The following is a 16,388-nucleotide window of genomic DNA, read 5'->3' on the forward strand; positions in this document are numbered from 1 at the left end:
GGCTGGCTTGAGAGTAGGTCAAGAAAGTTCATAGAAATCATAGAATATCAGGGTTGGAAGGGACCTCAGGAGGTCATCAAGTCCAACCCCCTGCTCAAAGCAGGACCAATCCCCAACTAAATCATCCCAGCCAGGGCTTTGTCAAGCCTGACCTTAAAAACTTCTAAGGAAGGAGATTCCACCACCTCCCTAGGTAACGCATTCCAGTGTTTCACCACCCTCCTAGTGAAAAAGGTTTTCCTAATATCCAACTAAACCTCCCCCACTGCAACTTGAGACCATTACTCCTCGTTCTGTCATCTGCTACCACTGAGAACAGTCTAGATCCATCCTCTATGGAACCCCCTTTCAGGTAGTTGAAAGCAGCTATCAAATCCCCCCTCATTCTTCTCTTCCGCAGACTAAACAATCCCAGTTCCCTCAGCTTCTCCTCTTAAATCATGTGTTCCAGTCCCCTACTCATTTTTGTTGCCCTCCGCTGGACGTTTTCCAATTTTTCCACATCCTTCTTGTATTGTGGCGCCCACAACTGGACACAGTTCTGCTGTTAGACTGAATTTTTTCATACCCTTCCAGAATATTACAGTCAGAGCAAAAGCAAAAAGAAGCAAAGCTTTTGTAATACTTTACCTACTAAAAACTGAAAGTTGCAGATATGTTACACTTTCAGAGGTATATTTTCATTCCAGCATGATACGAATAGCATAATGCACAACCTTCTATCTCCAGTTGCAGTGCTTTGTAACTGTGACTACCTTATTCAATCAGTGCTGTAGATGTGTCTGAAGATATTTTAATGCTGTATCTTAGCAGTTTTTGTCAAAATGTTTTTTTAGACACTAAGGGGTTTCAAGTAGAGCTGAGATGAATTTCAGCTAATAAATTAGAATGACAAAATTTGGTAATTTTGCATTATCAACATTAGCTATGCAGGGAGAGAGAGTCTCACCTGTTTAGATGAAGAACCTGTATTAGTGTCACCATTAAAGACATAATTCACACAGATCTGATACTTGGATATACCTGGCATTCAGATATCTAATATTCAGATAAGGTGGTGGTGGGGAGAGTGCAGCAGAACGTTATGAAAAGCTAAAACTTTACAAAATTATATTTGAATCAAAATTCTTTATCAAGAGGCAAGTGTCCTCAACTCAATGAAGGCTGCTACTAAACCTGAATAGTTCCTAAGATTAGTCTGCGCCGTGTATTTTTTCTCCATTTACAAGGCTAGAGTAAATGCTACTGTGGGGAATCACTGTACTATCCAAGATCGAAGGTTTCACACAAAACAAAAAGGCAGTGTCTTGGATCAGAACAACTATTATTCAATTCATAGAGCTAACAAGTGTGCTAGTGGCTCCATAGCAAAGAAATAAAAATACAATTCCTGCCTCAGAAAACTAACAAAGTTAAGCATAAAATTCTGCAAACACTCAGATATGAACTCCTACAGCAAATACTCCTATTGACTTCAATACAACTGCTTAGATAGCTAAACTAACATGCATAGAACATTAGGCCCTAAATTTCAGACAAACAAGGAGGGGATAGAACAAAAATGAATGAGGCTTACAGCACTTATGGTCAAGAGTCTGTCACAGGTATTTTTAGTAAAAGTCAGGGACAGGTCACAGGCAATAAACAAAAATTCACAGATGCCCACTACCTGCCCCTGACTTTTACTAAAAATACTCAGGGGAGGGAGGAACACAAAGAAAGCCCTGCCAGGGTTTGCAGCTGCTCCAGTCCACCACTGCCCCTGTGGCAGGGGACTGACCCCCAGCCACTGCGCCAGTCAGCTGTTCCAGAAGCCCCAGGACTAGCAGCTGCTCCAGCCTTCCCCCGGGGGGGGAGGGATAGCTCAGTGGTTTGAGCCTTGGCCTGCTAAACCCAGGGTTGTGAGCTCAATCCTTGAGGGGGACATTTAGGGATCAGGGCAAAAATTGGGGATTGGTCCTGCTTTGAGCAAGGGGGTTGGACTAGATGACATCCTGAGGTCCCTTCCAACCCTGATATTCTATGATTCCTGGAATATCACATACCATGACAGAATCATAGCCTTAATTATGGTTACATAATGATTCATTTTAAGTGCATGCATATCTTAGTAGTTTAGATAAAGTTTCTCTCTTTGGGGGGAGGGTTCCTTGAAATAACTACCATAATGGTATAAAATAATAAATTGTAATGACTCATTTACTGTGGGCATTATCAAAGGAGTCCTAGATATGGTGACTGAAATAGTGCTTTGGTAGTGTTTTCAAGGAGGGGTTTTAAATCATGCTTTGAAATGAAATAAAACAATTGGGGTCTTTTAATTTGCTCCAAATGTTACAAAAGCACTATTTCAGCCACCATATCTAGGGCTAATATGTTAAATTTTATATGATGTACTGTCCTGATCCTGCTTAACACTTGGGAGAAGGCTGACAGAAGTCATGTTTTTAATTCAGTAAGTGACAACTCCACCTTGTTTACAAGGAATGTCCACTGAACTACTGAAAGAAAAAAGCCATCCAAAGAGGAAAAAAAGTTTACCAGAGATCCAGACACCATTTTGGTTATCACCAGCTGGGAGAAAAATGCCCATCACTTCAGAATGATGGATCTGATGGGTTGAACGGGCCGTTCAATTGCATCTAATATTAGAGGCAAAACCAAAAGGTGTTTGACTTTTTCCCCAAAAAAAGGTTAAACTACTTTTTGTATTTGAGAGAGTTTTACCATTAGTGTCAATTTACATGTACTTTGCGACACCCAATTGTTTAAGTATTTAGTTAACATTCAGTGCTTCATCAGTAAAAGTTAACAATTGTGGTTGTCTGCATTGTGGAAGTCATTTCACCGACGTTCATTATTAAACTGCTTCTTTTTAGAGCCTTGATATGAAATGGAAAACCCTTGAATTCCAAGATACTGATAAAGAGAATCAGCACTGAATATTTATTGGAGGATAGATTTGCTGAAAATAACTCTTGTATAACTAAGTATTTTGCTAGGATCCTTATAAAATACCTGCATAGAAGTCTTTTATAAATTCCTCTCCACTGGTAATATATTTTACAAAATGACAACTGGCATCCTGCCTAAAGAGACAGTATATTTCCATTTCTTTCTTTCAAATACAGAGTTTTTATTTCTAATATAGTACAATATTTGGTTTGAAGAGTTGTTAAAATCAAACCCGGACAACAAGATTCATGTTTTCAGAGCTCCCATTTAGTCCCATGAAACATACCAGACCATCACTTACAGAAGTACAGATGCAATCCAATCACTCTCATTCAAATACACTTACATTTTAAAAGCGCGTATACTTCATTTCTCTTAGTGAGATGGGATGTGCAGAGAAATACTGGAGGGAATATCATATTGTGAGCTACAGTATAAAGTGCAGTCCCAGATGTATTTTAGTGTTGTGTTTGAACTGAAGAGAATCAGAATAGTGCTGGCATTAGGTCAACATTTTATGTGCGGCACTCTAATTCTCCTTGAAGGGTAATTCCATCTCCCCAACTCCTCCACACCCACAAGTAGAGGTGCAAAGGTCCTGACCCCAGCAGAACCATTAGTGTTCCATGTGCAAGGAGTGGTTCAGGATGCTAGGATCCTATACAGATCTGCACTCTACATGCCCCAGGATGGTGGGTGGTGGTGAAGGATAGCTCAATGCAGGCCCAGTGGATTCACCAGCCATTTCCTTCATAGAGGGAAGACAGTGGAGCAGGTGCTGCAAAGGTTAGTGCCATCCTGACCAGCCTCAGAGGTGATAGATTTCCTTTCCCTATGGTCACCATAAAGCTTAGATGCTTCTTGTGATTGTAACTAGGTACAACATTTTTAGACAGAAATGTGAATTTCAAGTTAATGTTATTCCTTTAAGCACTGTCCTCTTCTTTCACCCCAATTCCCCAGACCACTCACTCACTCCCATTCTTTATGTTGTGCCTATATTGCAAAATTTGAGAGAATATGGTTTCTAAAATAGGATGCACTGAATAGAAATTAACAGAATTTAGATAAAATAGACGTATCTATTTCCAATCCCTCCCATCCCGAGCAGATGAACATGTGTGTGTGTGCGCTTTCAAAATGCACCCAGTGGCATATACTTTTGAAATAATTTTTTAAGGAGGAAATCTCCAGAGCCCCCTCCAGAAGGATTTTACACCTTTCTCTAAAATACTTCCCTTTGAAAAGTGCATGAGGAAATTATGCATAGATTTTACAAAAAAAAATACAGCATGCTGTACTCCCTGAAATTATAAACAGGTTGGCATCCCTCATAACATGTTAAGTAATCAGAATCTCTTTCCAGCTATTTTTGCTTTTCTTTTTCTTTTTACAAGAGTGGCTTCTGTTTATCACTTGCTGCAAAAGTTCTCTTTTATTTTGACCTCAAATTCTCTGGCCCTTTGACCTCAAGTAGCACAGAAAATACCCTTCCTCCTAAAGCTGTTGTATATGAATTTTTTAGACCCAAATCCTTTGTTAGTACTGATAGAGTCCCTATTGTCCAATAATATAATGGGTTTTGCAGTGTGCTATAGTTGGAAATACAGTATTAAAAAATTCTATGGCTTCAAAAACAAACCCTACCCTCTTATCACCTTCAACAACAACTATCCCTACAGGGCAGCAAGAACAGGCCTCTTCAACATAAAAACGGACTTATTCCAAATTATGGAAGTTAACACCATAATTATGAAGAGGTATCAATGTCATATATGGTGGAACCTGCTCATAAAATACTCTGATACAGTGAAAATCTATTGAAGATGGATCAAATTGACTGCAACATTGTATAGCAACAGAAAGACCACAATTCAGGTTACAGCAAACTTTGAAACTTAGATAGCGGTAAACTGACCCCTGTGCAGACAGACAGCACTCCAAGTCCACACCACTCAAGTCCTGCATAAACCATAAAAATTAGACTAGGAAATAAGATGGTATAAGGGCATGGAGACAAACAGTTCCAGGGTAGAGGTCAGGAGTCTAAAGAAATGCATACGTGAAACTGAAACAAACTGGTTTTAAAAAACACCTGTGTTTATTTTGGTTTTAGTACATTTTACATTTATATATTAACAAAATTAATACAGTAAGATAAGAATGAAGTATGTGTAAAGCCATTAGGCATGAGGCCTGTTCATAGAGTGCAATATGCATTTATTTCTAGCTCTAAAAAACAAACTATGGCCCAAATTCTGCAATGACCTCTGGGCAATCAGATTCTTGCACCTGCACCTTAGTCATTGTAGGATTGAGGACTGTAGCAGGGTGGTCACCCCGCTCCGGCCCTGAAAGGGTTAAAACAGCCCTGGGAGAGAGCTTCCCTGGGGCAGCCAATAGTAAAAGGAGCCCTGGAGAAGGCTGTGGCTGGTAATGAGAGGAGTGAGAACAGCTGGGAGAAGCTGACTGTGTAGCTGACCACAGCTGTATCCAGCTCAATCAGGGCCCAGCTGGCCCTTATAAGAGGGCTGTGGGCCAGAGGCAAAAGGAGTCTCACTCTAGCCCTGGATGGGAAGGGTTAGCTGCCTGAGAGTAAGGTACCTGAAGTGGAGCAGTACTAGGGAAAAGGGCAAGAGGAGCTGGGGAGGCCTCCAGCCTGATAAACCCCAGGCTGCAGGCCTTAGTGAAGGACTACAAAGGTACTGGGGGGGGCCTGAGGATAGGCAAAGGCAGCAGGTCCTAATCCCTTGCCAGTAATGAGTGGCCATTACACTACAGTCTGCCCCAGTGCATGGGGGCTAGATGATGACTGGCAGTAGCCACTGAGGCAAGGTGGGTTTAGAGGGTTGGGGGTTCCCCAGGGAGGGGAGACCCAGAGTGTGGGGATACTGCTGGGGCAGAACCCTAAGGTAAAGGGCACCGGGGTCTGGGAGGGTCATGGGGCCAGCAGCAAGTGAGATGTTGGCCTACAGATGGTGCTCTGTAAGCTGGAAAAGAGCTAATTCCCAGATGACCTGCAGGAGGTGTTGTACCAGTGAGTCATCACCTTGCTACAGGGACCAAAAACAGGGTAAGAGGTTGGTAAAGAAAAACATGATCCCACTGAGTGCACATTATGTCTATAAAATAATAATAAGCTGGTAAATATACGTTGGGTATGACTAAAAGTAGGGCAGCTCCTCACTAGGGAGTCAAGAAATGCACATCTTTCTCTCTCTCTGTGTAACTTATGTCATTGTACTTCCCCTTATCATACATACAAATTGGGGAAAGAATGAATTTATCACTATTTGAACAACCCACTCGCCCAATCATAAGTGGGGAAAGTACTTGATTTCTATCTCCTCAGCTTGACTTTTAGCTTCTAAAATATATACAGGAATCTATCCCTGTTTGACAGCATTATTTCACCCTCTCTTCCTAATACACAAAGTGCATGGTGGTTGAATGAGTGTTCCTGCTACTGAGGTAAGAGGACTTACTCCCAGTACTGACTCTCATGCTTAAAATTTAAGCACAAATTTAGTCCCATTGAAGCCAATGGAACTACTCACATGCTTAATTTAAGCTTGTGTTTCAGCACCTGTCTGAACTGGGGCCTAGACACATTAGACAGTGGGGAGGGTGCCAGTGTGGGGAGAGGGGGGAAGACACACAACATCCAGAAGATCCCACAGGATTTGTGGGCAGTCCCCACAGCATGTTCCCAAATGGAGGCACCCCAGTCTCCTGACAACAATCAGGAAGAAACTTATGCAAGCTGAACCTTGGAAGAGATGTTCTCTGCTGTAGTTCCCTTCCTTGAGTTTCACACCAAGGAGGAAGAAGAGGTAGGGCAGAGTTGGCTACTGAACTCAATAATATTTTACAAATAGATTATTTTGAAAGAACTTCTGGTATGAAGAACTCTATGTATCTTTTTCTTTCCCCACTTTGCTTTTCCAGGAATCAGGCAAAGCAAGCACATTGCACCAAGTCTGGACTGAAGTCCAAGGAGCACAACTCCACCTATATCAACAGAGCTCATCTGCTTACACTCACGCTGAGTTCAACCTAATTATCCTCTCCTTTGTCTTGGAGTTTGCCCATTGCCCTAAAAACATAGGATTTCTGAAAAATTAAAAGGAGACTAAATATCATTTAAACCCTGATATTGTGTTTATTACAGTAGGGTCTGGGAATGAACCAAGATCAGGATCCCCTTGTACAAATAAAGTAGTTGACAACCCCTTCCCCAAAGAGCTTACTCTCTAAATAGGCAAGACAGACACAATGGAGGGGAAAGGGATATAATTCCCTATGCCTAAAAATGTAGGGTCTTAGACCAGAACATTAAGGATTTACACAAACTGAATAAAATCCCAACAACAGTATCTGTCTAGAGCAGTGGCTCTCAACCTTTCTGACAACTATACCCTTTTCAGGTGTCCGGTTTGTCTTCCATATCCCCCAAGTTACCTCACTTAAAAACTACTTGCTCACAAAAAATCAATGGGAGCCGTGATCGGCCGAACCTGCAGACGCGGCAGGTAAACAAACCGGTCTGGCCCGCCAGGGGCTTTCCCTGAACAAGCGGCTGACCGGCTTTGAAAACCACTGGTCTAGAGCACTAGCAAAAAATGGTAGTTTTAAGGAACTGGAAATGGATAGGCAAATTGAACTCTTTGGAACAGTCTAATAGATAGCAACAGACACACAAAAGAGTGTTTTACCCTTGGCTCATCTTTTATATCAAAAGTTTAGAAGCTTCTTTTTTTTAAAAAGAATTAAAACAGATTTTTTAAATTAAAAAGAAAAGGAGGACTTGTGGCACCTTAGAGACCAACAAATTTATTTGAGCATAAGCTTTTGTGAGCTACAGCTCACTTCATCGGATGCATGCAGTGGAAAATACAGTGGGGAGATTTTATATACACAGAGAACATGAAACAATGGTTGTTACCATACACACTGTAACGAGAGTGATCAGGTAAGGTGAGCTATTGCCAGCAGGAGACAAAAAACCTTTTGTAGTGATAATCAAGGTGGGCCATGATAATGAACCTCGATGAGCAGCGTGAGCAGCTAACATACAGCCCAGGAAGAAGGATGAGGATATTGAGGTGACATGATTTTAATTTCATGATCTCCTTATTCGTTTTATCCCTTTGACTTAAGAGGTAGTTTTTTAATTATGTATTTTATTACATTGTACTCTGCCTGAGCACTTCAAGAAGGATTATGAACAACAATTATCTTTATGAGAGTCAATAATGTTTCCAATTGTTGGTGTTTTTTAGTAGTTCTTCCTCATGTGTAATAATCTTTAGTGTTATCTTGCTTTAGACTTCATTGCTATCAAGAGTGCCGCCTTCTCCCCCTGCCCCCGCATACTATCCCTGTTCCCTCCTGCGTTGTTAAATTTAATACAGAATTTTCAGTGCTTCCATTTACATTGATTTTTCAGAAGTGCTCAGGTTTGGCCTAACTCTGCTCCTTATGAAGTCAACAGAAGTTTTACTGCTGTCTTCAATAGGAGCAGAGTTGGACCAAGGCTGATGGCTTCTGAAAATCCCATGCTAGAAGCATAAAAATAAATATATTTCTCTAATTTCAGTGCAACAACTGTAATGATCTTGGAGTTCATTAAATAACAAACCAATGACTGAGCGAGGAATAAAACTTCAACAAAACAAACTAGAGAACATCTTTGGTGAACTGCTTGCACACAGCCAGGCGGCGTTCCCAACTCCTGCCTCCATTTGCATCTCCAAATACCTATGTTCATAATACTGTCCCTTATCAGGGAGCATCTCTAAATTATGATCTTCTACAAATCTCTCTACAACACCAGGTAAGTGTTTTTCTGGTTTTGTTTTTAATATAGCTATTTACAGAGCTGTGCTAAATTCAGTGGTCTTGATATGCAAAGGGTTTAATATATTTTTGGACAGGTTAGTAGATTCATGTGCATTCACACCTAAGTTTTGCTTTGAATTTGGAATTTAATTGAACTGCAGAACAATGTGAAACAAGCATATCTGCCATGGTTTACACAGTTTTTGTCTGAAACCATGATACCCCACCAAGCTACTCATTGTTTGGATGAAACCGTTATTTCTATTAAAGTAGTGCCAAGAATGCCCCACGAAGATTTTGAGCCCTTTTCTAAGAGATCATTTCTGCCCCAAAAAGCTGACAGTGTAAACCAGCTAAAGGACGTGGAAATCACAAGGCTACCCTTTCTCTCTATAAATCAATATGAAATGTCATGAAGGGGAAATTTCATTTTATAATACATGGTCGTACACTGCGGGCCTGCTGTCTGAGGACTGAGAAATAGTTTTCATAAGCAGAAAGGCAAAGTAAGTTGAGACTCACCCTTAGCAAATGTTTCAAACTGCCCTGCCTCCCCATTATAGGAACTATCTCCAGTCCTAGACACAGCATCCCTTCCACGTTATAGAACAAGATTTTTCAAATTTAACCTAATTTAGTTTGGTATGATTGTTTCTTTCTGGCTTCTGGAAAGCTAGAGGGGCACTTATTTCAGCTGGATATTACTGCTGCTGTTTCAAAGAAAACAGAACATAATATTGATATGCTGTAAAATCCAAACTGACAATGAGTATTTGGATTTATGATTCACTGGATTTTGTTCTTTTCATACTGAATGCGAGAATCCCTATCTAAAATTTATATCCTAGTTTAAAAACTCAGGAAAATAGTTTGACATAAAAGAAAGCAAAGGACTCAGAACAGAGTCCTGTGGGACTCTGAGAAAATGATGGAATTAAAGAAGCTGATGTGGCTACAGGGCAGAAACTGCTTGCACAGAAAGATAAAACGTGAACTAAGAAAGAATAGTCTGGTACAAGTTGTCATGTCTCAAAATGTTTACCAAGGAGTGAATGGCCAATTACTTTTATTTTCATATTACAATAGCATGTAGCCGCCTCAACTGTTATCAGGGCCTCCATTGTATCGGGTGCTGTACAAACACATAGGACAGGGAGCCCCTGCCCAAAAGAGCTTACAACCTAAATAGACTAGACAGAGAAAGGGTGTGAAAAAGGGATACAACAACAAAAAACAGTCGGTGATTGCTGACAAATGTCATCTTAAATGCATAAGTTTTTAAAATATTGACTTTGTTTTCTTCATAATGTGTGCTTACTTTTCTTCCCATCTTTTTTTTTAAATGAGATGGGTTAAGTCAAAAGGAGAAGAAGGACATTTAATAGAGGGAGAAAGATATGAGAAACTGTTAAGGAGCTAAATTCTGCCCCCAAACTACTGGCACATACAATTCCCATTGACTTCAATAGGAGTTACATACCAGTAACCCATATGTGAAATTTTGTCCCAATTTTCAATCTTAGAGGAATGTTTCATATGCTGTAAACAATCAATAGCTACTAGTCAAAGTATTTCCCATTGATGCTTTTATTTAATGGAAAATTGGGTTTTTGACTAAATGACAATTATCACAAGAAAGTGGGGGAGGGGTTTTGTTTTTGAGGAAAGCAAAGATTACTTGATCAAAACTGAAAACTCAAAACCTCCCAAATTTTTGGTTTTCAACAGTTTTTGGCCGAAACTGTGTGGTTGTTGGTTCCTGGAAATGACATTTGTTTATTGGGGAGAGACATTTTCCATCCCGATCTATTAGAAATGCCTCAGATTATTAACAGTTTAAATTTTTAAAAATTCAACCACTTGTCATTAGATACACTCTGCATTTAATTCCTCTAAACAGGGAGGATGAAAAGCTTTGTCAGCTTTTATTTATAGTCATTTTCACTTTTGGATTCTCAGTGCTGCAGTGTTTGAAACCCAAATGTTGCAAAGGAAAGTTTAAAACTTATAAATAGTTGTGGTGTAAACACAACTATTTGCATTCAATTTGTTTAATTGTAGAAACATCTATTGGTCTTATTTAAAATAAACCTTGGTCTCTCAATTTAAGTTATGGAGTAAATATAAATTAATACCCCTTTAATTGTGGGTTTCTCTGCAGTAGTTGGCTTGTGTCCGAACTATAATAATCTAATCATGGGACACAGGTATAGGCTGGGGGAGGCTGTGCCTCCTCAAACAGCCAGGTATGGCTCCGTCTACCCTCAGGCCCCCTTCTGTCAGTTCCCCTGTGCCATGGTCCCAGCTAGGGCTGGGGGCTGCTTCACCCGCCCTCCTGGCACTCCAAGGCAGGGGGCCATGCTGCCCACCCTCCCAGAGCTCCAAGGTCTAGGGGCTGCACTGCCCACCCTCCTGGTGCTCCGGGCAATAGCTGCGGTGTGGGGGGACGATGGGCTTCCCAGCAGGGGGCATGCAGAAGGGGTGGGCCTTCAGGCAGAAGGGGTGCAGCTGGGGCCTAGCCTCCCCCAGCTGGCTGTTCACACTCTGCCCATGATTCTAATATAATTTACTGTATGCTAATAGCTACTTTGGCAGGCATTAAGTAACACAGGAAGATTCAACCAATGCTTTGGCATGCCAGCCATAGAACAGAAGCAAAGAAAATCTAAATTCCAGCAGCAGGTAGTTAAACTGATTTCACTGAGAGATCTGGAATAATGCTTTCAATACAGAAGGAAATTTCTGTGAATTCACCCCTGTGCATATTAACATTTGGGATTTCAATATTTTCTCATAATTTACAAGTTCCGGAATATTGCAGATAAGGTAGCCTTCAGTCAGCATTCATTGACTCTAATGGGTACAGTATCAGGCTCAGAGGACTCCTTTTGACTTCAATGGGTGCTGGATCCAACAACTGAGCAGAACTTAAATGAAAAATCCTGTGCCTCTGCACAAGTGCAAAAGGGTGCTTTGGCAGCATTCCTAGAGTAGGGCAAAATAACAAAAGCAGACATTGGATTCAATAAAAAAAATTAAACAGGAATATAATGCCAGTAAACATGGTTTTATGGAAAACTGTCAAAGCTGATTTTTTTGATAAGATTATAATTTTGGTGTTGTGTCAGTGTGCAATCACCTCTTGTGAGCATCTCCTGTTTGTTGTGTGCAAACCTGCACTCTATGCTCGCTGTTGCCCTTGTTGGGTGGGTCAGTGGCTCAGACATCTGGTTAAGTCACACAGTCTCAACACATGAAAGAACTGCTTCTGGGGCCAAAGGTCTAACAGGGCCTATCCCTGTACCCTTCTTACTATCTTTAGCCCTGCCTGTGGGCTCAAGCCTTAGCCCCGTTCTGGCCTAGCTTTAAGTCTGTGCCTGCCCTGGTATAGTGTAGTGCCCCCAGGGCTTTCTCCCTGGAGACTTTAGACCTTTACCAGTTCTCTGGTGTCCCTTTAAGTCTTGCCCTTTACTTGAGCCTCTAAACAAACCTTATATCCTTCTTGGGGCTTAGGCCACCTCCCCAGTGGCTGGTGGGAGGATTCAGGCCTACCCTCTGATCCAGGGATCCTACAAATAGCAGCTATGTGCTGCTTCATGTAATAGGTGCTACTGCTGTTCCCTGAGCCACTTCCCACATAGCTCCTTCCTCTTCACCCTTATTTCAGGGCTGAAGTTCTTGCTCCTTCCTCATGGACTAAGTGTCACCATATTCTGGTTCTCCCTTGAGCTCCAACCACCATTAAGGAGCAACCTTCCTTACTCCTCTGGTAGTAAGGGTCAGACCTGCTCAGCCCCTGCAGCTCCATTTAAGTGAACCTGCTACACTCTGATTGGCTGTTTACCTGCAGCATCTCTAGGTAGGCCTGGAGGACCCACCTTCACTTGTCCTTTTCTGGGGTGGGGTATAATAGGGCCTCCAGCTGGAGGCCTCAAAGGGCCTGGTACCCCCCCATCACAAGTTGGTCAATGTAATTGCAAAAGTTATATATTTAGACTTTTGTAAGACGTTTGACTTAGTACCACATGATAGCCTGATTTAAGAAAGTAGCACTAGACAATGTCAGTACCACACATCTTAAGTGAATTAAGAATTGGCTGATGGATATTAAAGTAGTTGTCAATAGGGAATCATCTCTAAATGGGGGTGTTTCTAATAGGGTTTTTATAAGGATTCATACTAGGCTTGACATTCAATGATCTGGAAGTAATTACAGAATCACTGCTGATCAGCATATACATGGATGACACAGGTTGGCAGAGCGGTAAATAATTGACAGAACAGTCTTGGATCACTTGTTAACCAGGATCCATGCAAACAATTTTTTTAACATCTAAGAACAGAATGCAGACCCACCATGCCTACAGAATTGGGAAATATGCCCTGGAATACAGAGACTCAAAGAATTTAGAGTATCAGCCGTGTTAGTCTCTATCCGCAAAAAGAGAGTACTTGTGGCACCTGAGACTAACATTTATTTGAACATAAGCTTTCATGAGCTACAGCTCACGTCATCGAATGCATACAGTGGAAAATACAGTAGGGAGATTTTATATACACAGAACATGAAACAATGAGTGTAACCATACACACTGTAACAAGTGATCAGGTAAGGTGAGCTATTACCGGCAGGAGAGGAAAAAAAACCTTTTGTAGTGATGATCAAGGTGGGCCATTTCCAGCAGTTGACAAGAATGTCTGAGGAACAGTACAGCGGGGGGGGGGGGCGGGAATAAACATGGGGAAATCGTTTTACTTTGTGTAATGACACATCCACTCCCAGTCTTTATTCAAGCCTAAGTTAATGGTGTCCAGTTTGCAAATTAATTCCAATTCAGCAGTCTCTTGTTGGAGTCTGTTTTTGAAGTTTTTTTTGTCGAAGAATTGCGACTTTTAGGTCTGTAATCGAGTGACCAGAGAGACTGAAGTGTTCTCTGACTGGTTTTTGAATGTTATAATTCTTGACCTCTGATTTGTGTCCATTTATTCTTTTACGTAGAGACTGTCCAGTTTGGCCAATGTACATGGCAGAGGGGCATAGCTGACACATGATGGCACATCACATTGGTAGATGTGCAGGTGAACAAGCCTCTGATAATGTGGCTGATAGGATTAGGCCCTATGGTGGTGTCCCCTGAATAGATATGTGGACACAGCTGGCAACGGGCTTTGTTGCAAGGATAGGTTCCTGGGTTAGTGTGGTTGCTGGTGAGTATTTGCTTCTGATTGGGGGGGCTGTCTGTAAGTAAGGACTGGCCTGTCTCCCAAGATCTATGAAAGTAATGGGTCATCCTTCAGGATAGGTTGTAGATCCTTGATGATGCACTGGAGAGGTTTTAGTTGGGGGCTGAAGGTGATGGCTAGTGACGTTCTGTTATTTTCTTTGTTGGGCCTGTCCTGTAGTAGGTAACTTCTGGGTACTCTTCTAGCTCTGTCAATCTGTTTCTTCATTTCATCAGGTGGGTATTGTAGTTGTAAGAATGCTTGATAGAGATCTTGTAGGTGTTTGTCTGAGGGGTTGGAGCAAATGCGGTTGTACTGTAGAGCTTGGTGTGGTCCGAATAGTTTTTCCCTGAATATAGCTGTTCATCCAAGAAATACTTCCATTTTAAGTATTCTTATAAAACCACTGGTTTTGTATTATCTCAAGTCCTAGCCTCAGAGGCAACACTCAATTAAGCTGTGCCCACAAAACTGTAACCATCAACTGGACACACAATTTCACATCCTATAAATGCAGAGTCTTGCCTGTAGTAAGGATTCCTGCATCTCAGTCCACAAATATGAAAAATACTGGGCTATTCCTCTTCCTATTTCAAATGAGACAGACATATTTTGGCACTGACTCAGTTTCCCTTCCAGTTTTGACTAGGACTGAAAATAGCAGTCTGCACAATTATTTCAGTTTCTATCTATATGGGCTTGTTCCCCCTCCCCCAAAACTTAAAGGTTAATAAACCACGATCTCAAAAAAAAAAAACTAAAAAAACTGACAAGTTGACAATTGACATGTTAACTACACATACAATCTATTAGCTCCATTATGACAATATTACATTCTGATCTTAATCACTTCAGTGTGAATTCCGAGTAATTCCATTAATGTGAATGACCATAGCTCAGAATGTAAAACCAATACTGAAGGAGTTAAATATTGGTATTAAATACATGGTAATAAGTAATTCTCAGGTTATGAAGGAACCATATTAACTATATATTCTTTTTTGGTTCCTAATGACAGCATATTTGCTTTCCTTTTTAAACCAGTTTGTTTTGTGAAGCATTTTATAGATGAATAGACAGACACAGGAAGTTAATTGATTTGCCCATAGTCACTCAGTGAATTAATGGTACAACTGGGAATAAACCCAGCCTCCTGACTTATAGTCAGGGACTATCCTTTTAGACAGTGTTGCATCCAGTAAGAAACTGTTCAAGTGTTGGAAGTGGCATTTCATATGGCCAAATGTAAATATTAAATGTAATTAACAAACTATAACCATATTACCATAGCTGGTGCCTTGAATATATAGGATGAAGTTTTCAAAGGGCAACAACCCAGCCCTACAACATTTGTGGGCTTCAAGTACTGTAGTTCAATCTCTTTATTGTGAAAGTAACTTACAAATGTAGGGGGTTTTTGTTACATAACTGCACTCAAACAAAACAATGTAAAACTTTAGCACCTACAAGTCCACTTGGTCCTACTTCTTGTTTAGCCAATTGCTAAGACAAACTAGTTTGTTTACATTTATGGGAGATACTGCTGACTGCTTCTTGTTTACAATGTCACCTGAAAGTGAGAACAGGTATTCACATGGCACTGTTGTAGCTGGTGTTGCAAGATATTTACATGCCAGATGCGCTAAAGATTCCTATGTCCCTTCATGCTTCAACCACCATTCCAGAAGACATGCATCCATGCTGATGATGGGTTCTGCTCAAGAATGATCCAAAGCAGAGCATGTTTATTTTCATCACCTGAGTCAGATGCCACCAGCAGAAGGTTGATTTTCTTTTTTGGTGGCTCGCGTTATGTAGTTTCCGCATTGGAGTGTTGCTCTTTTAAGATATCTGAAAGCATGCTCCACACCTCATCCCTCTCACAGATTTTAGAAGGCACTTCAGATTCTTAAACTTTAGGTCAAGTGCTGTATCTGTCCTTAGAAATCTCACAGTGGTACCTTCTGTGTGTTTGTCAAATCTGCTGTGGAAGTATTCTTAAAATGAACATGCGCTGGGTCATCATCCCAGACTGCTATAACATGAAATATATGGCAGAATGCAGGTAAAAAAACAGGAGACATACAATTCTCCCCCAAGGAGTTTGGTCACAAATTTAATTAATGCATATTTTCAAACTATCATCATCAGCATGGAAGCATGTCTTCTGGTGGTTGAAGAATGAAAGGACATATGAATCTTTAGCACATCTGGCACAAATACCTTGCAAAGCCAGCTACAAAAGTGAAAGTGAGAACACCTGTTCGCATGGCAAGTGACACTGTAAATAAGCAGTCAGCAGTATCTCCCATAAATGTAAACAAACATGTTTGTCTTAGCAACTGGCTGAAGAAGAAGTAGGACTGAGT

General features: G+C 40.9%; 1 protein-coding gene across 3 annotated transcripts in view; it reads right to left on the reverse strand.

Annotated features, from left to right (window-relative positions):
* The window catches only part of HDAC9 (histone deacetylase 9), a 704,322-nt gene that overhangs the window by 654,527 nt on the left and 33,407 nt on the right, over positions 1-16,388 (reverse strand). The window lies entirely within an intron of this gene.

Source organism: Caretta caretta, chromosome 2, assembly GCF_965140235.1.
Source record: "Caretta caretta isolate rCarCar2 chromosome 2, rCarCar1.hap1, whole genome shotgun sequence".
In the NCBI taxonomy this organism is placed as follows: Eukaryota; Metazoa; Chordata; order Testudines; family Cheloniidae; genus Caretta; species Caretta caretta.